The sequence below is a fragment of the Pan paniscus genome, chromosome 1 (assembly GCF_029289425.2).
Source record: "Pan paniscus chromosome 1, NHGRI_mPanPan1-v2.0_pri, whole genome shotgun sequence".
Classification (NCBI taxonomy): domain Eukaryota; kingdom Metazoa; phylum Chordata; class Mammalia; order Primates; family Hominidae; genus Pan; species Pan paniscus.
The window spans coordinates 5,657,545-5,678,739 of NC_073249.2; the positions used below are offsets into that span (position 1 = coordinate 5,657,545).

A 21,195-nucleotide genomic window follows, 5' to 3' on the forward strand; every position below is an offset into this window, starting at 1 on the left:
TCTGGCTGGCACTAGGTCCTTGGTACGCACTGTGTGAAGGTGAGTAACATTCTAGCAAATGTGCGTGGGAACTGGGAGCCATCTCAGTACACTGTCAATTAGAAAACACGCAGATAAGTGGGGTAAGTAGAAGGAAAAGGAAGCTTTGAACTCCCAAGCAGAGGTCAAAGATGAGGGGCCTAAATGCCGCCATTGTTCAGCTGGAAAGGTCTCTGGCAGGCTGAGCAGACGGCCGCCCCGGCTGGGGAAGTGGGTGAGGGCCGTGGAAACACTGAAGTAAGGGTTTTCCATTATTAATCACTCAGTCAATCACGAGCTCCGGCATCGCTGACCAGATGTCTTTAAAGATCCTAAATTTGTCATTCTGCTGATGGGCGCTCCTCTCCAGACTTGCTAATTCACTCAGACCATTATCCTCATCTGTCCACAGTCGGCTTCCTACAGCCAGCAGCACAGTCACCCATGGAACTGTTGGCTTTGGATTAAATGTGGAATTGAACGACTACCCAGAAGTGTTCTGGAAAGAAGCGAGATGTGTGGCCCGCCTCACCGTCCTCACCCATCAAAAGCACCAGCAGGCACGTTAACTCGAATTCTCACAAGGAAAAGGCCATTAAAGCTCAAGGTGCATTTCAAACTCCAGGCTACTGAGCCGAAGGCCTCGTGGGCCGTTCTGCGGACACCGGCCTCTGGCTGCCCTCAGTTCGGGCTCTCCTGGGACTCCGGGCACAACTAAACTTACACGGCCACATGTTTGGGCCTTCGGGTTGGGACAGGTTCCTTTACAAAAAAGGCCGCACATGTGGGCACAGGTACCACTGCCCTCTGGGAAACCCGGCGATGGTCGGTACCTGCCTCCCGCGCTGCTCGGCCCACACCCTCCCATTTCCCCACGGCTCCCCCGGCCCTGCCCCATCGCCCTGCTCAGCCTCCGATGGATTTGGCTAGAGTCTTTGGTCAAGGGGCCCGAGCCCCCAGCCCTGACCCTTCCCCAGAACGCACCATGACTCCCTGTTTTCAGCCACACCCAGCGTTGTCCGGGTCTGCGGGGCGCCCTACCTGTGCCGGGGGAGGCGGGAGCAGCAGCCTAGGACCCCGCCCAGGCAGAGCCGGCACTACGCATGCTCCCAGGAAGCCCCGCCTCCCCGGGCTTGGCGCCTCCGACTGCCACGCCCACAATTCCGCACCACCACCCCCCTTGCCTATCCCGACAAGGGCCTCCTGCTGCCCGCAGGTTCTGGAGAAAGTGTAAGGACTCAGGGACGCCCTGGCGCCTCTTTGGAGCCTGGGCAACAGCCAGGCCCTGCCCTGCCTCCAGGATCAGGCTGGCCTCAACAGAACAGCAAAGATCTTCCATCCAAGCAGGAGTGTTTCCCTGTGTGTGTGATGTATATATATGGTGATGCTCCAACACCCCACCTCATCCTTCCCTCTGATCTTGGAGGAAAAGTAGGTTTCCTTCTGGCGATACCTAAGGCCATCGCTGCTCTGGGAAGCCTCATCGGCCCCTACCCGTCCCCATCACGCTGGGGCTGAGGCAGCCTTTCCTGGGAGCTACCCTCAAAGCCACCCAGTGGATCACAGAAGCTCTCCTGCAAGGCCCCAGGGGGGGACCCGGGCTGTCCTGAACAGTGAGCGGCCGGGAGAGAGGAGGACGTCCCGGGCCAGCGGACTGGGGAACCTGCCTAGGCCGACCCTCTGACACAGGCAGGCGGCCACCATTCATCTGAGCACCTGCCCTGCTGTGGGGCCCAGGAGTGGGTCCCGTTGAAAAGACAGAGATGGTAACAGCTCTTTTCCTTGAGAAGCAGACAATCTGATGCTTCCGTATTTAAATTAGTGGGTGGAAAGCATCATTCGCCCTTGAGCTCTGGAACCCTAAGGTGGCTCTTCCCCTCCGATGAAGGCCTACCTGTGGAGAGAGCTACTGGCTAAGAGCAACTGAGGTAGTAGCCCCGTGGCTTCCTGCTTGCTCGAAAAGAATGGAACAGAAACGTGACAAATGACATCATGACATTGCTGCATGGCAAGAAGGTGCCAGGAAACGTGACAAGTGACACCATGACATGGCTGCATGGCAAGAAGGTGCCAGGAAACATGACAAGTGACACCATGACATGGCTGCATGGCAAGAAGGTGCCACGAGCAGCCATTGTCCATGTGGTCCCTTGCCCTGTGCTTGGATCAAATGAGATGACGGTCCTTTGGACCGATGGGCTCAGTATGTGGTTTTGAACTCCTGAAAAGGGATGGCAGCCCATCCAGGGCAATGGGCAGGGCCAAAGCCGCTCTCACAGCATAAACACCGGTCACGGCCGGCCGCCCTGGCTCCACCTTCAGCGATGGGGCCGGTTCTGGCCTAGACCTTCCTCCTATGGAGCCCTCAGAACCTGGAGGAGGTTTAGTCCAGAGTGCGTTGCAACCTGGGGGCCTGGGAAGGCGATAGCGATTACTGGGGTGGGAAGGAGGAAGGAGACACCACCCAGACCCCGCTGAATCAAGTGCCTGGGTGTGAGCCCCACAAGACAGCAGGGGACCAGCTGACCAGGATGTCCACACACAGAAGCACCCCTGCTGTGAGGAGTGAGATCCCTGAGAAGGGGCAGCTCTCCCTTCACGGCTAAGAGCTGAGGATGGATTCCAATTGACTCAATTTTTAAATCAACTTGAACACTCCCAATATTACAAATATTGGGAAAAGAGATTTGTTCTTTTTTTTTTTTTTTTTTTTTTTTGGAGGCAGAGTTTTGCTCTTGTTGCCCAGGCTGGAGTACAATGGTGCGATCTCGGCTCACCGCAACCTCCGCCTCCGGGTTCAAACAATTCTCCTGTCTCAGCCTCCCGAGTAGAGTAGCTGGAATTACAGGCGTGTGCCACAACGGCGGCTAATTTTGTATTTTTAGTAGAGACGGGGTTTCTCCATGTTGGTCAGGCTGGTCTCAAACTCCTGACCTCAAGTGATCCACTCGCCTCAGCCTCCCAAAGTGCTGGGATTACAGGCGTGAGCCACCACGCCCGGCCCGAGATTGATTTTTTTTTTTTTTCTTGATACGAAGTCTTGCTTTGTTGCCCAGGCTAGGGTGCAGCGGTGCTATGTCAGCTCACTGCAACCTCCGCCTCCTGGGTTCAAGCGATTCTCCTGCCGTAGCTGGGATTATAGGCTCCTGCCACCGTGCCCAGCTAATTTTTATATTTTTCGTAGAGACAGGGTTTCACCATCTTGGCCAGTCTTGTCTTGAACTCCTGACCTCATGATTCACCCACCTCAGCCTCCCAAAGTGCTGGGATTACAGGCATGAGCCACCGCGCCTGGCCGAGATTTTTTGAAAGTTATTTATTTTTGGAAAAGCCTCCAACCCTGCACAAACCAGCCTACCCTCTGTTAATGGCTATTTCATTGCCATCATTCATTCAGAAGAGATTTCTTGGGGTGTCCTAGACACATAAGCTCTCTTTTCTTTTCCATGGTGGTTACTGCTGTGTCATATTTGTGGTGTTGAGTTCACCTCTTCATCCACCCACAGTTTCAAATAGCACTGTTGATGACTGCTAACACCTTGAGCCCCTGGGCTCACTGCACCACAATTACCTATGTAAATTTCATTAATAAACTACCTGTTAAATTCAATAATTATCTTAATTAAAAGTTCACTATAGTCCTAGGAGGTACATGCTAGTATCATCCCCATTTCACAGATGAGAAAACAAGCTGAGATGTTAATTAACTTGCACAAAGTCACACAAGTAATCGGTAGAGCTCGGAGTCAAATCGAGCCAGCGCCCAGGTGTCCTTAACCATCGTTAATGGTGGTTAACTCACTGAGTTAATTCACCAAACGAACCAAGCCTTGCTAAACACCTCTCTTCTTCTGCTGCTGCTGCTTCTTCTTCTTTTTTTTTTTTTTTTTGAGATGCAGTCTTGCTCTGTTGCCCAGGCTGGAGTGCAGTGGCATAATCTTGGCTCACTGCAACCTCTGCCTCCTGGGTTCAAGAAATTCTCCTGCCTCAGCCTCCCAGGTAGCTGGGACTATAGGCGCGCACCACCACACCTGTCTAATTTTTGTATTTTTAGTAGAGATGGGGTTTCACGATGTTGGCCAGGCTGGTCTCTAACTCCTGACCTCGTGATCTGCCCCCCTTGGCCTCCCAAAGTGCTGGGATTACAGGCGTGAGCCACCGCGCCCGGCCAACACCTCTTAAGGGTCAAGTACTGATTTAAGACCTGGGGGTCCATCAAGAATGACAAATGCTCCCGGCTCTCGGGCGGTTCCCGGCCAATGGAGGAGAGACTCACTTGTAAAGAAACATGCTCAACTCAAACAGGACACTGAGGCATGAAGAGAAATGGCCAATATTGCAGATGAGAAGCCTGGGAGGGCTTGTGCCTGCTTAGACATGGCTCATGATCGTTGTATGCTGAGCACTTTTATGTCGGGCATTAGACTTACTGTTTATTTAGCACTCACAATTCCATGAGGCAGGAACTAATTATTATGCCACTTTAAGGTTAAGGAAACTGAGGCACAGACAACATGAATCATTCATTCAAAGTCACTCAGCGGGCAAGCTGGGATGGGAAAGGATGAGTGGGTGCTTTTCTGGCCAGGGCCAGGGGCGGGGCCTTCCCACTTCGGGGCCGCACTGCAAAGGCCAATGCGTGTCTGGAAACTGCAAGCTGTGCAGTGTGGCTGGACCAGAGGCTGCAGGCTGCTCAGAGGAAGGTCACTGACGCTGGACTCTGTAGCCAAACCAGCAAATATGGACTTCGTCCTGCAGGCAATGGCAGTGCCATTTACCAGACAGAGGATGGCAGGAGGGATCGGCCTGGTGTAGAAGAGACGTTCTGGGGTCAGGGCGAGTCCGAGGTACCTGTGGAACACGCACCCACCAGGCAGCTATGCAGCTTGGGGCTTAGGAAGGGCCGAGCTGGAGCTCTAGCTGAGTGGGCCAAACCTGCTGGGAGGCGAGACCATGAACGTGGGGGCAAGATTTGCCTGGGAAGGGTTGGCAAAGATTGTCAGTGTGGGGAGTTTGTTAAAAATGCAGCTATCCGGGCCCGCACGACCCCCCTAGCTGAGAAGCTCTTCTGCAGTGAGAGGGAAGGGCTCGCCCCAGGATAGGGGTTAAGGAACCTCCGCCTTCAATGGCTGGCAGTGGACTGGAATCCGGCAAGACACTGAGAGTGGGATCCTGGAGGGAGGAAAACTGGGAGACGGAGGTCCAGGGAGGAGAGGGGTCAGGGCGGAGTGGCCGGTTTGTGGGAAATGCCACCTGGTGGCGGAGCGCCCTGCGGAGCCTCCTGGCTGGGGCAGAAGCCAGATTTCAGGGGCTGGAAGAGAAAGCCTCTTCTGGTGAGGGGCTGGGCTGGCGGGGAGGTCGCAAGACGGGGTGCGGAGGGTGGGAGCCACCGAAGCCGCTGGGGAGGAGGCGCTGGAGGAGAGAGGGGCAATCTCCGCGGCAGAGGACGGCGGACTTCCCAAGGGAGGAGGGCGCCTTAGGCAGAAGACTGAGACCCTCCCCCCGAGGCAAGAGTGGAGGCGGGAGCAGGGGCGGGTCGCGGAGGGCGCTCGTGCTCAGCAGCCTCCAGGATCCCCCACGTAGAGGGCACCGCCGTTTGCGAGAAAGGGGACGAGGCGGCGGGGTGGCGGCGGGGACGCTGCGGCGGGGACGAGGGCGCCGGCGGGAGGCAGGGACACGCCGCCCAGCCCAGGGGGCGCGCTCTGAGGAAGACCCGGGCGCCCGCCGCCTCCTCCCGGCTCCGCAGCCGCCGCCCCGTGCCCTCCACCTGCGACTTTCACCCCCCTCACCCTCGCCACGGGCCTGGAAACCTCTTCCAGCGTTCGTTTCAGGGCAACTGTCGTCTTGAGGGAGTGCAATTTCTTGTTCTGTGTGTCTTGTTTTTAGCCTTTTCTTCTAGGAGGCCTTAAGTCATGAACGGGGCGAGGGGGTTTGCCATCATGGGGCCTGCGGAGTCTGCTTAGGCAGCAGCCCCCGCTGCAAGAAGCCCCCCACAGCCTGCGAACCACACACACCCTCCATGCGGCAGGAAACACAGAATCGTCCGATTTCAGAGCTCAACCCCTAATTCAGACCCTTCTTTCCCGCGCCTTTATCTCATCTTTGCAACAGGCAGGGATTGCATCCAGGGCCCCCAGGATGTGGTTGCTATCTTCACCGTGCTGTCATGGAGCCCTGGGAGCTGTGGCCAGGCCCCATCAGGGGCAGGAAGCCAGTCCTCCTCCCAGGAAGCCCCTGTGCTCCCCGGCCCTCACAGCACAGGGTAGGGTCCGCGGGTCCATGAGGAAGGACACTTGAGGGAGCCTGCACCCAGGCTGGTGTGGCCGTCCTAATCTCAGGCACAGGGTCCATGTCCTTCAGGATCTGCAGATGTACAACTGCCACCCCTGCCTGGGTAGGACTGGGGACCCTGAGGGAGAAAAGCAGCTGCCCCATGCAGGGGTAGAACGGGCAGCACGGGCTCCCCTTCCACGCAAGGGCATCCCAGGAATTTCAGGCGTGTCAGGGGCAGCAGTTACCATGGGAACAAGCACGCCCGGGTTTCTAAAGGCAGATGCTGATGAAATCACAGGGGACTCATAAGTGTGCTGGGCCCAGGAAGATCTCCATTGGTCCAACAGCGATCCTCTGAGCCACACCCTGCAAGCATGATCAGAACCAGCATTTAAAAAAATATGCAAGGCTTCAAGATAAGATGGAGCAAGTGGTGAAATACAAAACAACTTTATAGAGCTGAGTGGGCTGGGGAAAATATCTTATGCAAAACAGAAGCGGTGCAAGCTGCCAGCTCTGGTCCTATGCTTCAGACACTCATTTGCTATGAATACTGTGAAAGCGAGTGAATACATAGATTTAAATTTTTTTATGTTGTATGTGATACATACAAAATATATGCAATGTATAAATAAGTTATGAGGTATAATAACCAAATGAACACTGTGAACCCAGCACCAGCCCCAGAGGGCCACTACCAATGGATTTCTTCTCCAGGCCAGCCCCTGCCTTCCCCAGAGGGGGCCCATATCCTTATGCGCGTATGTTTTTCAATAAGAGTTTTTTGCTTCACTGGACAATTCCCCCTGGGAGCTACCTACGGACTACAGTGGAAGGTTTTAGTTGTTGTTTTGGGGTTTTGTTTTGGGTTTGGTTTTGGTGGCAGTGGTAAAATCCTTTGTTCTGAAATGTTTTCAGACCAGAGCCTCCTCCCTGTGGTCACTCTGACTACAGCTAAGATTGTCCTTCCTCTTAGATAAGTGTTCTCAAAGTGCTTAGACTCACTATTTCCCTGGGAGCAGCGTCTTCCTCATGGAAATGAAGAACATTTTTCAAACAACATATGGATTTCAAAGGTGCAGATACATGAACTGTAAAATATGCACTCACTTTCCTGCTCCTCCCAGTGGCCTCCTCTAATGTTTACTGAGCATTTACTAAATGCCCAACATTGTAAGCATTTTACGTTCCCTAATTTAATCCTCATAACAATACTACACGTTACTTTATCATCTGCATTTTATGCATAAGAGAAGCAAGGTGCCGAGAAGCGATCATTTGCCCAAGCGCACACAAGGTAAGGCAGAGCCAGGATTACCTAAGCCACCAAGGCCACAGAGCAAGGCCCACAGTGTGACTCATCACTCTCCTTCTTAGACTCTGTACAGGTCTCTCACTCCCCTTTGGTCCCTCTTCCTCCTCCATCAGACCTTCAAATGCTGGTGTGACCCAGGGCTGGGCTCAGCGCTCTCCTGACTGGAAATGTTCCGCCTGCATGATTTTTAAAATCTACACTCATGACTCCAAGTGGAGAGGCCAAGGATCCTGAGCACTTGATCTCAGCCTCGGGCCTCTCTCTTGCATTTCCAAGCCCACCTCAAACTCACCACCTGACACACTGGAGTCATCTTCTAATGCTCCTCTCTCTGTGACCCTCTCATGTGGGTGGGACCACCCCTAGTCACCATCCCCACAGCTCAGTCTCCTGGTTCCACAGATGAGCCCTCTAGGCCTTCTGAACCTCTCCCATCCCATCCCACCCACCCATCCATCCATCCCACCCATCCATCCATCCACCCATCCATCCACCCCACCCATCCATCCATCCATCCCACCGATCCATCCACCCCACCCATCCATCCATCCATCCCACCGATCCATCCATCCATCCATCCCACCCATCCATCCATCCCACCCATCCATCCATCCATCCCCCATCCATCCATCCCCCATTCATCCATCCCACCCATCCATCCATCCATCCATCCATCCATCCATCCCACCCATCCATCCATCCCACCCATCCATCCATCCCACCCACCCATCCATCCATCACACCCATCCATCCATCCCACCCATCCATCCATCCATCCCACCCATCCATCCATCCCACCCATCCATCCATCCATCCCACCCATCCATCCATCCCACCCATCCATCCATCCACCCATCCATCCCACCCACCCATCCGTCCATCCATCCATCCCACCCATTCATCCATCCATCCCACCCATCCATCCATCCATCCCACCCATCCATCCATCCCACCCATCCATCCATCTACCCATCCATCCCACCCACCCATCCATCCATCCATCCCACCCATCCATCCATCCCACCCACCCATCCATCCATCCCACCCATCCATCCATCCCACCCATCCATCCATCCCACCCATCCATCCATCCATCCCACCCATCCATCCATCCCCCATCCATCCCACCCATCCATCCATCCCCCACCCATCCATCCCACCCATCCATCCATCCCACCCATCCACCCATCCATCCATCCCACCCACCCATCTATCCCACCTATCCATCCATCCATCCCACCCACCCATCCATCCCACCTATCCATCCATCCATCCCACCCACCCATCCATCCCACCTATCCATCCATCCATCCCACCCATCCATCCATCCATCCCCCATTCATCCATCCCACCCATCCATCCATCCCACCCACCCATCCATCCCACCTATCCATCCATCCATCCACCCATCCATCCATCCCACCCACCCATCCATCCCACCTATCCATCCATCCATCCACCCATCCATCCCACCTATCCATCTATCCATCCACCCATCCATCCATCCCACCCACCCATCCATCCCACCTATCCATCCATCCATCCACCCATCCATCCATCCCACCCACCCATCCATCCCACCTATCCATCCATCCATCCCACCCATCCATCCATCCCACTCATCCATCCACCCATCCATTCCATGACCTTCACTCTTGAAGTCCAGCTGCCAGCACTTCACATCCAGGTTCCTGCACAGCCTTCTCATAGAGTTGTGTGCTTCCACACGGCCCCCTGGAATCCATACTCCCCGCAACAGCTAGACTAGAAGGATCTCTCTAAACAAAACTGCAGCCCTGCCTCTCTGCTTGATGATTACCTGTAGCTCTAATCCTAATCCTATGAGTGCTGAACTTGGAAATGGGGGACATCACAAGCTAGCTATTTTACCTTAAGCCTGAAACTGAGTATCTCTCTCAACCTCAGGTTCTCCATTTGTAAAATGGAGAAAATAAGATCTCCAGACCTTCTGAACCATCAACTCTGAGGGTGGGGCCCAGCAGCATGTGTTTTAATAAGGCCCCTGGATGACTCTGATGAATTCTTAAGCATGAGAACCACTGGTACATTCTAATTCACAGTATTAATCACACATACAAAATGAGTTCTTCTGGAGAATAATTTTTGTGTGGCTTCAATTTTCATCATCAAAACAACCAACTGTCTACATGAAAACTCTCCTAGTCTGCTCCTAAAATACTCTGGCGTCAGTCATGAGAACTTAAGTAAATCCTGTGATCACTTTGAATCTCAGTTTCCTCACATGTGAAATGAGAGGAGAAAACTAGAAGTGAGGTCGGCAAACTTCAGACTACAGGCCACTGCCTGTTTCTGTATGATCTGCCAATTGAGAGTGATTTTTACATTTTAAAATGATTTTTAAAAATCAAAAGGAGTATAATATGTGAACACTGCATGAAATTCAACTTGCAGCACCCCTAAATAAACTTTCATTGAAACCCAGCCATGCCCATTCATTCACGTTTTGTCTATGGCTGCTTTTGCACCATAACGGCCGAGTAGCTGTGACAGAGACCATATGGCCATGGAGCCTACAATATTTATTACCTGACCTTTTAAAGTTTGCCAGCCTCGGGGCTAGAAGATGACTACATTCTCCTCCAGCTCCATATTTCTACAATCCTATTACTTTACAGATTTTACTGTGTTCCTATCTTCAAATATCGCTAGCTATTTACATAGCAATACACCTAGTCAGCAAGCTGAAGTTTTGAAAATGCAATTACTGCTCTAGGTCATTAATTCTAGTGAATAAACCATGTTAATGTAAAGCTGTATTACTTTGTTCCAACACTTAACCATTGCTGCGGCATTTTACATAATTCCATCTCGTGAACGAGGTCCTATCAGTGAGAACAAGCAGTGTGCTGAGGCTTCCGGAACACGCTCTAGCCCATTATCCTTGCTCAGAACATTAAGGCACTTTCTTTTTTTTTTTTTTTTTTTTTTGAGACAGAGTCTCACTCTGTGGCCAGGCTGGAGTGCAGTGGCACAACCTCGGCCCACTGCAACCTCCGCCTCCCGGGTTCAAATGATTCTCCTGCCTCAGCCTCCCGAGTAGCTGGGACTACAGGCACACACCACCACGCTCAGCTAATTTTTTTTATTTTTATTTTCAGTGGAGTTGGGGTTTAACCACGTTGGCCAGGATGGTCTCGATCTCTTGATCTCATGATCCGCCCACCTCAGCTTCCCAAAGTGCTGGGATTACAGGCGTGACATTAACGCACTTTTAGTGGCTGGTTTGCTGTTTACATTTCCCGTGCCTAAATCTACCCTATTCAATAATGGTTTCAATAAAGGAATTCTTCCTGAGGATCGTGCAGTGGGGAGGGGGTACCACCTTCAATGAAGAGAATGTATGTCCTGTACTGCCCCTTTCCTGGCTCATTCTCTCAGATTCCTAATTAGCCTTGGCTGCCTGCAGAGGAAGAACAGGGGGCTCCTTGGGGATGCCCCCAAGTGATGGGGGGATCAAGTCCTGCTCTTCTCATGAAAAGAATCATATTATGTTAGGGCTGAGAGGCACCTTAGAGAACATTCAGTTCAGCCCATTATGGTGAAGCCAAGAAAGTATAAGTGACTTGCCCAAGGTCAGGCAGCCTGTCTGTAGTAAATCTGGCGCTAGGGCCCACATCTCTTGACTCTAAATCTAGTGAGCTTTGCAGCATCTCAAAATCCTTTTTTGAAACGCCTGACATTCTTCTATTCTATGTCAAACTTGAGAATTTAAGGGAAGGACCCTGAGAGAGAGAACACACTGGGTAACCTTCTGGGCAGCAGCTGACACCAGCTCATTTTCCGAGGCCTGGGGGCGGGAGAAGAGGGAAATCCCTAGGCCAGGGATTCCCCAATGAGCTCAGTGAGGAGAACCAGACTTGATTTTAATTCTTTTAAAATTTCCAATCTATTGTAGACTAATGGTTTTGTGGAGTACAATAAAAAGGAGGAAGCAGTGTTTGATTGCTTTGAAAATTTCTGACTCAATTTCAGTTCTTGCCTCATCCCAGACCAGTAACAGTTTGAGGACCGTACTCTGGAAACCACACTCTGAGCCACATTGATCTCATCCACAGACTGGTGTTGGCACAAAGGATGCAAAAGAGGCCAGAAGCTTGGAATACCATGTTGGGAAGCCCACAGTGCCACAGTGGCCCCCAGTGAATGGGCCCATGGCCAAGGGGACACTTTCAGCTCTTCAAGCTCCAGCACTGCTGCCTCTGACAGAACCTAAAGCCTCTGACAATATCACCGAGGCTCTTCAAAGACCAACTTCTTCAAACAGTGCTTCTACCAAAAAGGAGGCACAGCTTCATCTTAGGGCAATTAGATCTGTTGTATCACTACCTTGTAACCTTCTTAAAATACAAGTGCTATCGAACCAAGGCTGAGTTTGTAATACCTTTGGAAGACTGGGCATGAATAAAGGATCCTGACACCATGAAACAGGAGTTGACACGTTATGAATCTCAGACTTTGAAGAACCTAGAAGACCATCTGCCTGAAGCAAGAGTTACCTTAATCAGCTTTGTCTCAAGCAAGAACAGAGTAATGGTGAGGATAGCCCCACTGTGCAAAGGAAATGGGACAGAGGAATGGAAATTGTTGAAAATCAGAATCTTTGCAGAGTAGTATCTATGCTGCATGTGGCTCAAGGCCATACAGAAGCACCAGCAGGAAAACCCACACTGCCACGCACACTGTACCCTACCTCACCCTAAAGCCGTCCTTAAAAATGGGTTTATTTGGAAATAATGTCAAACTGATAAAAAGTTGCAAGAATATTACAGAGAATACCAACATACCCTTTATTCAAATTCACCTACTGTAATAATTTTGCCCCATCTGATTGATTACGCTCTCCTGCCTTTCTCTCCGTGTGTGTGTGTGTGTGTGTGTGTGTGTGTGTGTGTGTGTGTGTGTACAGAACCAGTTGACAGTAAGCTGCATGCACCATTGCCCTTTTATCTTATATGCTACAGTGTGTATTGCCTAAGGATAAAGGCATTCTCTTACAGAACCACAGTATATTACCAACTACAGTCAATTTCATATTGATCTAATAGCTTCATCTAACCTACTGAATTGGATTCTAATCTTGTTGACTGGCCCAATAATGTTCCTTTCTTCCCACTCCAGAAAAGATCCTTCATACTTAGTTGGCATGTCTCTATTTAGACTTCTTTAACCCAGAGTGATTACAAGCCAGTTTTATTTTGTTGAATGCTATTTGCAACTAAATTACCAATAGTCTTAACGGAAGACATGGAACTATCAGACGCATGGAGGCCCTGTTCAGTTGCCATCTTGGGTTTGGGGGGCACACTGCTGTGTTTTCAGGAAGTTTCTGGTGCTCCCAGAGACTAAAACCCTCCTGGTATGGTCCCAGAGTATGTCACGTTCCACACTGTGGTGAGGTCTTCCTCAATTTCCTTCATATTTGACCATTCTTGGGATAGCCAAACGAGCCACAGAGGTGTGATGGCATAGGATTGGGCCCACGGCAGCTAAGTAACCCGATTCAATCACTGCAGCCCACTTATTGGCACACCTCTTAATTAGGTTTTAATGCAAGTAATTTGATAACAACCCCTGGCCATCCACTACAGAACTGTCAATGCTGAAAGCTTTTTATTTAGCTCCTCTTCTGTCTAAACCAAGGCAGCCTCCCCGCTGACCCTTGTCAAAGAACCCCATCTGCTGGTTGCCACGGTAACTGAAGGCGACCAATTGAGCTGAACAGAGTGACTCAGAAATAAAATCTGCAGCCAAAGGAATTCTGCAAAGAGCAATAAATCATTTAGTAAAAGGGGGTCCTCCACACACTGATGAGTGTTGGGATAATATGATGGCATAACTCTTCCAGCTAGAAGGTCCATGACAGATCAGAGTGATTAGACCTGCTGGAGGGCTCATTTGGTTTCTAGTGGGTTCCAGCAGCAGACGAGATGGAGCCTGCCCAGTTGTGTGCCACTGTGGGGGAGAAGGAATACGCGGAGTCAATTTTTAATATTTGGGCTGCAAAATTTTGCTTTTTGAGGAGTGGCAAGAGAACCAGTCTAGGCTTCCAACACCCCTTCCTCTATTTTTCAAAAGTAGCACACGTTCACAAAATGCCCCAATTTTAGCCCAAAAAGCACCTTGAGCCTTGAGGAAGGTGACAAAGAACAAATACCAAGATTGCTTTGGAATATGCCAGTTTAGCACCATCTCTCTGTCATCAATCAACCTTTAGGTGTTCCAACCAGAAACCCTCTGTGTGCATAAGCCTTGGGTCCTCGCGAAAGCAGGGGAGAGCCTGGGATTCAACTCAGAGGCCCCAGAGGATCTCTGAGGATGATCTGAGAGCGGACGAGGGGTTTGTCTCTCCCCAGGACTGGGTCAGTGTTGCTTATGGAGCCCCATACACATCCTTCCCACATTAAGATTTCCTGAGTAAGAGGCGCCGGAGGGAAGGGGGAGCAGGGGCCTTCTTCCAGGCTGCTCCCGGTTACAGTACACAGTGGCCCCTCACCCCTCACACCACAGGCCATGGGTCCCAGTCACAGCCCCCACTCCTGGTGAGCACCTGCTGGGTAGACTCGGAAACCCCTGCAGGCAATAGAAAGACCCCCGCCCCAGACATGCTAAACCATCCAGACAGTATTCACTGCTATATGCCCGTCTCTTGGTTGTGTTGGGAGAAGCAAAGCTTAGTGGCGGCGGTAGAACTGCCCTGATAGCAAATGACAACAGGAGAGGAGCTGTAGGACAGGGCTCAGGGCCTGTGCGTGTCCAGGAGGGGCTGCAGGACAGAGCTTGGGCCTGTGCGTGTGTGGGGGCGGCCTGCCCTGCCAGCTCCTCTCCTCCCAGGCTGAATGCCACCTTTTACAGAGGTGCATTGGCAGGATCCGGACATTCCCCCAATCCCTGACCCACATGGCAATGGGGTACCCTATTACTAAGTCATCCCTAGAGATAATTTTCTGCTTCAGAAAAGAGCAACTGCTAAACAGAAGGTAGATTTTCCCCCGATTCTAAATGCTGCCAATAAAATGCTTCAGTCTCGGAGTTGAGTGAAATTCCGTTGACGGAGTTAGGAACGGCTGTGCACGTTCAGGACGAGCCTCCTCCCTTACTCAACCAGTCCGAGGAGGAGCGCATCTAGCCGAGCCCTCCGCTGCCACGCCGCGTCCCGGGAGCTCCCAGCCTGCCTTCCACCCCACGCTGCGCAATTGTGCCTCTGCAGGTGGAACAGACCGCAGGGCTCCACGTGCGCCTCCCGCACGCCAGCACCTGCTCTCGGGCCACCGCGGAGCGCTCCAGGCAGGAGACACCCCTCTCCCTCGCCGGGCAGGGTGGCCTAGGCGGCCAGGTCTCAGCGCTGCCGGGCGGTGCACCGTCCTCTCGGCCTCCCTGCCCACCCAGACCTCCCGGCGGCTGCTTCGACTCTGGATACTAGGCCCGGGCTCGGCCGAGCCCCGAAGCCGCGCGAGAGGGCCTGGAGCCCGCACCTGGAGGGCAGCCGGCCGGGGCTTGGGGAGGCTGGGTGCGGAGCATCTGGCTCAGGCGACTCCACGGGGGCTCGCAGGGCCTCTGGACTTTGGCAGAAGGAGAGGATTAAACCGGGATGACGGTTGAGAGGAGGAGATGGGTGAAAGCTTCATTAACTCCATGCTCACGTCCCAAGTTCTTTCCCCTGAGAGGCAATGAGTAAAAAGGTTGATTTCCCCGCGATGGGAAAGGTGCTGCGTGATTGCATTTGCTTTTCTTACCTTTTAATTCCTTATTTGTAAACCAATGAATCATTGTTTGTCAGTGATCATGAAGGACTCAAATTTTAATAAACAGGAAAAAAAAATCTTGGCTAATAGGCCAAAGAAATACTGCAACCCGTTTACATTTCTATGTTAGTGATTAAGCTTCTCATGTGACTTAATTGAAACTGGCAAGGATCTTGAGAACTCAAAGAAGTACTTCTCCCCCCGTCAACTCTCCTCCAATAACCAAACTCATTTGTAAGACCCCTCCTAAAAAGTGCCATGGAAAATGGAGCTTCCTGATTCCATAAAAATATTTTCAGTAAGTACTGCTTCATGACAGTTGTTCAGACTTGAATTCCCTTCCCCTCTTTACAAAGTTACCGTTTAGTTTCACTTCTGAGCCCTACTTCCAATTCTTTGTCTCTGCTCACTCTCCCGCTTTCTCCTCCATATTTCAATTCCCAGACACTCTTGAACTTTTGCACACGCTGCCAGTTTGAGCCTGCACAGAATAATCAGTATATTAATTCCACTCGGAGACAGTGAGATTTTTCTAACACAATCTGCCCAACCTGAACTCTTTCCTTCAGAAACACTTCGCCTTTAAAAAGAAACTTCCCAGCATGAACCTCATAAGAAGCGACATGTAACAGACAGTGCATGTGGCGCTGGGCATGCAGCTCAGAATTAAAAGAGAATTTTTTACTTTGTTTCTTCAGTGCCATGTGCATAATGTACATGTGGATGAAACTGACATCAGACATTTAAAGCAAGAAGGGGGAGGGGGAGGGGGATGTGATGGTGGCGGGAAAGAGAGAGAAAATATGTTGATAAAAACAGTAACTTCTGTTAATCTACATTTTTCAGTCACTGTCTTAATTAAGAATGTTAGGAAATATGTTGCAGTTTAATTGCATTGTTTCAAGAAATTCGAAGACTGACAAATTTGGGACCATGTACACTTGGAAGGTAAAAGAGATTAAAGTAGGGATTTCTTCCAATTGGTGGATAACAATCAAAATTATGCTTTCTACAGACACACCCCCAACACCCCCGCAGAGATCCTAAACTCGGAAGACAAAGTAAGAATATCCTAGCACTTAACATGTTCAGCATGAAATGAGCTCTGAAAATTTAAAAACGTGTTTTAAAACCTAGGTATATGAGATAAATTTTAAATACAAAGAATTGACACAGGAGAAATAGTACTTTATCTGAAACTTCTGGTTGACATTTATGTTTGTAGAAAATATTTATGAAGGAATTTGGTAACAATCTTCAAGTGATTTTCAGATGACCTTGTTTAAGATAGTAAAAGTTGTTTGCTGGAGTCACAAGTCCATAAAAATAATAACAGTTTGAAGACACTTGAGATTTCTAGACTTGTGTCCTGTTCTCCTGCTGGAGTTCAGTCACACATTCTCCAGGTTTCATTTCTTTTTTTGAGGAAGCCTTTGCATTGTTCCACAGCAAATAAATTAGAATGTATTTTCATTGCTCGAAGTACCTTTGAGGGAAGCTGCAGTAGGCATGACAGCTTCCTATTTCCCACAGTTGACCATAGGTGACTCATTTTCAGCCTGGACACAGCTGACCATAAGTGAATTCATTTTTAACCTGGATGCTGCATTTCTTACTTGCTTCCGTTTTTGGGGTCATTGCCTGTGAGAAAGGAGGAAGGGCACTCTGCCCCCATGGTGTGCAGCACAAACCAGGTACTGACCTCTTTCTCCAGCCCTGGACGTAGAAACAGACAAACAAACAAAAATGCCCACCAGGTACTGACCAGCTACTCTCAGGGACTCAAGCTGATGACTTAATTCAAACTGGTTTGATGATTTAGTCAGATAAATGGACAGGTTCTTTGACTGAATCAACTAGCCGTTTTATCTTCCATTAAGCACAATGTATGACACACCTGGAGCCTCAGGCTTTGTTATCTACCCCAGAGAGGAGGCAGACCTAACTATTTCAGCAGCTAAAGACACTGCACTGCGTGTGCCATGACCCCGAAACATCAACAAAACAAGATCTGTTTGCCCTAAAAGGCAGCTGAAATGTCCAAAGAGCCTTCCTATGAGAAGAAACTCACCAGATCTGTTCTAGTTGTGAGGTCTCACTGCTTCTCCCGCCTCCAGCCTCCCAAAATAAGAATGGCCTGAGAACCTGACCACAGTTGAAATACTGCCCATGTGTTGCCAGCCTCACAGTGTTTCAGTTCTCCAATTTACAGTATATTCATACAGTATTTAAATTATGTATTAGAGAGTAGAATCCTGAGGTCTCAAATTGCTGAGTAAATGGCACCTGTGACCTAATAGTCCAATGCTTTCACTAGTATGAAATTAGAATAATTTTTTTTTAATGCCACACATGAGGTCCAAAATAGTGATGCTACATATTTCTCATGTGCTTAACACCTAGGACGACGTAAAACTCCCAGTTAACTCATTAAGAAATGAAAGATTTTCCATCTCCTGAGGCTTCTGGGAATTCTGATGGGTGGATACATCATCCTCCCTCCACCCCCCAACCCCTAATAGCAGGGCAGCCTCCTCCAAAAAGGCCTTTGTCAAGAGGCACGAAAAGCTGGCCTGCTGAGCCTGGACCCCCGTGGAGGGCCGAGGGAGAGGACACAGAAGAGGACTGGGGCATTATTAATTACCAGATTAGGGACAGAGTAGAGTTCAGGCAGACACAGAGGCAGACAGAACCCACGAGCGTAATAAGTTGAAAAGTTCCGAGTCAAGTCTCAGAGTTCGAAGAACATTAAATGAAGAATACATAATACTGGGGGAAAAAAGGGAAGCAGTACCCACCCGAGGGCCAATTGCCTCTCCAGCAGCGGCAAGGCTGTTCCTGGGCTCGCAGGACCATTTGTTCCATTACACAATCTCCCGAAGCCATTTAGAGAGAGCTCAAACAACTGCCTGTACCAACACGACACATGGCTTCCCATCCCGACTCTGCTAATCCAGACGCTCCAACCATCTTTCCTTAAGATGCCATATGGTTGGCAGAAGCCTGTAGATCTACAGCACATCTGCTTGTACGTTTCTTCTTCCCTCCATCCCCCAAAAAAAGAGGGATCGAGAGACAGACTGAGGGGAGAGCATGCTTGTGTACCTCTGCCTATACAGATATTTCTTCTTATGCACTCTAACAACAACAACTATGAAAGAGATGACCAGGAAGTATTCAGGGCTTGATCATTTTTAACTAGAGAACATAGCGATTTTTCTTTTGCTTGTTGATGATAGAGAAGAAGATGAGAAAAACAAAGGGTGGACAGTCTCCTTTCTCCCAAGGATGGTGACTTTAAAATCACTTCAAAGCTCGCTCTCTCTGGGAATCCTTGTGATGCTGACTTGCCACAGGAGGGGGACAGCACCCTTGCCTGAATCTATTTCTTCTCTTCTTTTCGGTCAAGGAAGACAGACAAGCTGAGAAACTAGCAGATACCCAGAGCCTGCTTTGTTAGCAAGCACAGCACGGCTGTATGCTAATGAGTCGGCACCGACACAGGGCTTTTTTGGTGTGATGAGCAAAGATTGTTGACACCGTTGAAATCCTGGCTCCCCTGGCCTGTGAGTGCACGGGCTGCTTCCTTGGAATCCAGCCCCCAGTGAGACAGGCTGCAAAAAAAAAGAAAAAAAAAAAAAAAAAAAAAAGGAAAAGGAAAAAAAAATTCTACTCTCCTAATGATTGAAATCTGGCCATTTGTAACTTAGAGCAGTTGGGAAAAGTGGGGGCATTAGAAAACTATTCCATCAGGCCAGGGATCAAAAAGACACAGGTGAAAAGTAGGGGTTTCCTCTGAACTAGAAACGAAACCTGGTGAGCACATGTGAGTGATGACGGCCAGGATGCTTTAGGAGCAAAAACCCAAAAGGCGGAGTGAGGGGGATTCTGAGGCCCCAGCCCCGTTGGGGCAGCTGGAGCACTTGCGCCACATCTGGGCAGAAGGCACTGCACACATGGGACAGCCTCGTTGGTGGCTTCTTCTCAGTCAGGTGAAAGGCGAAGCATCTGATCTCCTTGTAAATCTGTTTAGACCTTGTGTTGTTAACCAGACATGGTTTTTCTTGTGTGTGGAACTATGATCCAGTGAAAAAGCAAAGTAAATATTCTACTGTTGCTATACTTTTTTTTTTTTTGATAACAAAGAAGGGTGGAAAGGGGAGTTACATGTTTTGAGTATGGGGCATGTTATCTGAAGTACCCCTTTACTTGCCAAGAAACTCTGAGAGATGGGTATTATTATTCCAGTTTAATAGATGAGGAGACTGAGGCTTAGAAGACTAAAAAAAAAAAAAAAAAAAAAAAAAAAAAAAAAAAAACTAACACTTTCGCAAAGCCCTGTAGCTAGGAAGGGACCAAACTGAAAAGGCCATGCCTATCTCCTTACAATACGCTAGGTTCCAGATGCACACATGCACTCGCAGGCAGATACATTACCTCATGAATATGCCCAGGGTCCAATATGCCAATCTGAGCAGATCACTGTGAGCTGGTGAGCAATAAGCTAGTTATCATTAGTATGCAGGCAGGGGCATCAAATTGTAAATTCAGTTTACTTGTAATCCACAATATGAATGAAAATTCATGTAACTGAAATGTAAAAACATGAGGAGTGACTGAAAAAGCATTGAAAATTATAATAAAAATCAGAATTTATCCATTCAAAAAAGTATGCCCTTCAAATTATTCACCTTGAGGACAGCATGTATATTTCAACCACACTGCCATTGCGTAGGACTCTGCTGACATGTTCTTTTATTTGGAACTGCCTTCATAGCCAAGGGCTTAGTGGTACAAATATCTTTTGTAGGTAGCTACATATACAAGTTTGTGAGTGAGGATGTATTAAGTGCATTTCATCAAAATCATACATTTTAACAAAAAAAGCATGCCATGGATGCTATACTACTCAAAAAAATGACAAATCAGCCTAAACTAGATAATATGAGTCCAATTCGACCGTTAATAAAGTCAAGAAACTATTATTAGCAATTCTCAAGTTTATCATCATTGATATGTGGCTTTGTAGAAGGATAAATCTGAATTTAAAATAGATCTGGGTCGAAATCTGAGCATGATCCTAAGCAAATCCTTGTAAGCCTGTTTTTTCATTTGCTATATAAAATAATACTATGTCTCTCACAAGATTGCTGTGAGAATTGGAGAGTATATAAAGTGACTGGTGCTTAGTAGATCCTCAGTAAATAAACATACAATCATTATTATTTTCACAGGGTGCTTCAGAGCATATACGAAGTACTTTTCACATACGTTAGCTCAGTCAACTCTGAAACCCAGCTCTGTTATGTAGGAAGTATTTCTTCTATCTAATGAATGAGGTAACTGTGATTCAATAATAAAAATAGCAAAAGCAATAAACAATATGTATTGAGCTCTTTCTATGCGCAGTTACTGTACTAAATGCTTTGTCAGCCATTTTATTTTTATTAATTTTTTTAGAGACAGGGTCTTCCTCCGTCATGCAGGCTGGAGTGCACTGGCATGATCACAGCTCACTGCAGCCTCAAACTCCTGGGCTCAAGTGATCCTCCCACCTTGGTCTCCCAAAGCACCGAGTTTACAGGTATGAGCCTTTGCACCTGGCCGCATTTTAAAATCTTAACATCAGGCCAGGTACGGTGGCTCATGCCTGTAATCCCAGGACTTTGGGAGGCTGAGGCGGGTGGATCACCTGAGGTCGGGAGTTTGAGACCAGCCTGACCAATATGGTGAAACCCCATCTCTACTAAAAATACAAAAATTAGCCAGGCATGATGGTGGACGTCTGTAGTCCCAGCTACTCGG

General features: G+C 49.2%; 1 protein-coding gene across 21 annotated transcripts in view; it reads right to left on the minus strand.

The window, feature by feature from the left end:
• The window catches only part of SDCCAG8 (SHH signaling and ciliogenesis regulator SDCCAG8), a 262,973-nt gene that overhangs the window by 28,886 nt on the left and 212,892 nt on the right, over positions 1–21,195 (minus strand). The gene's annotated exons all lie outside the window — the stretch shown is intronic.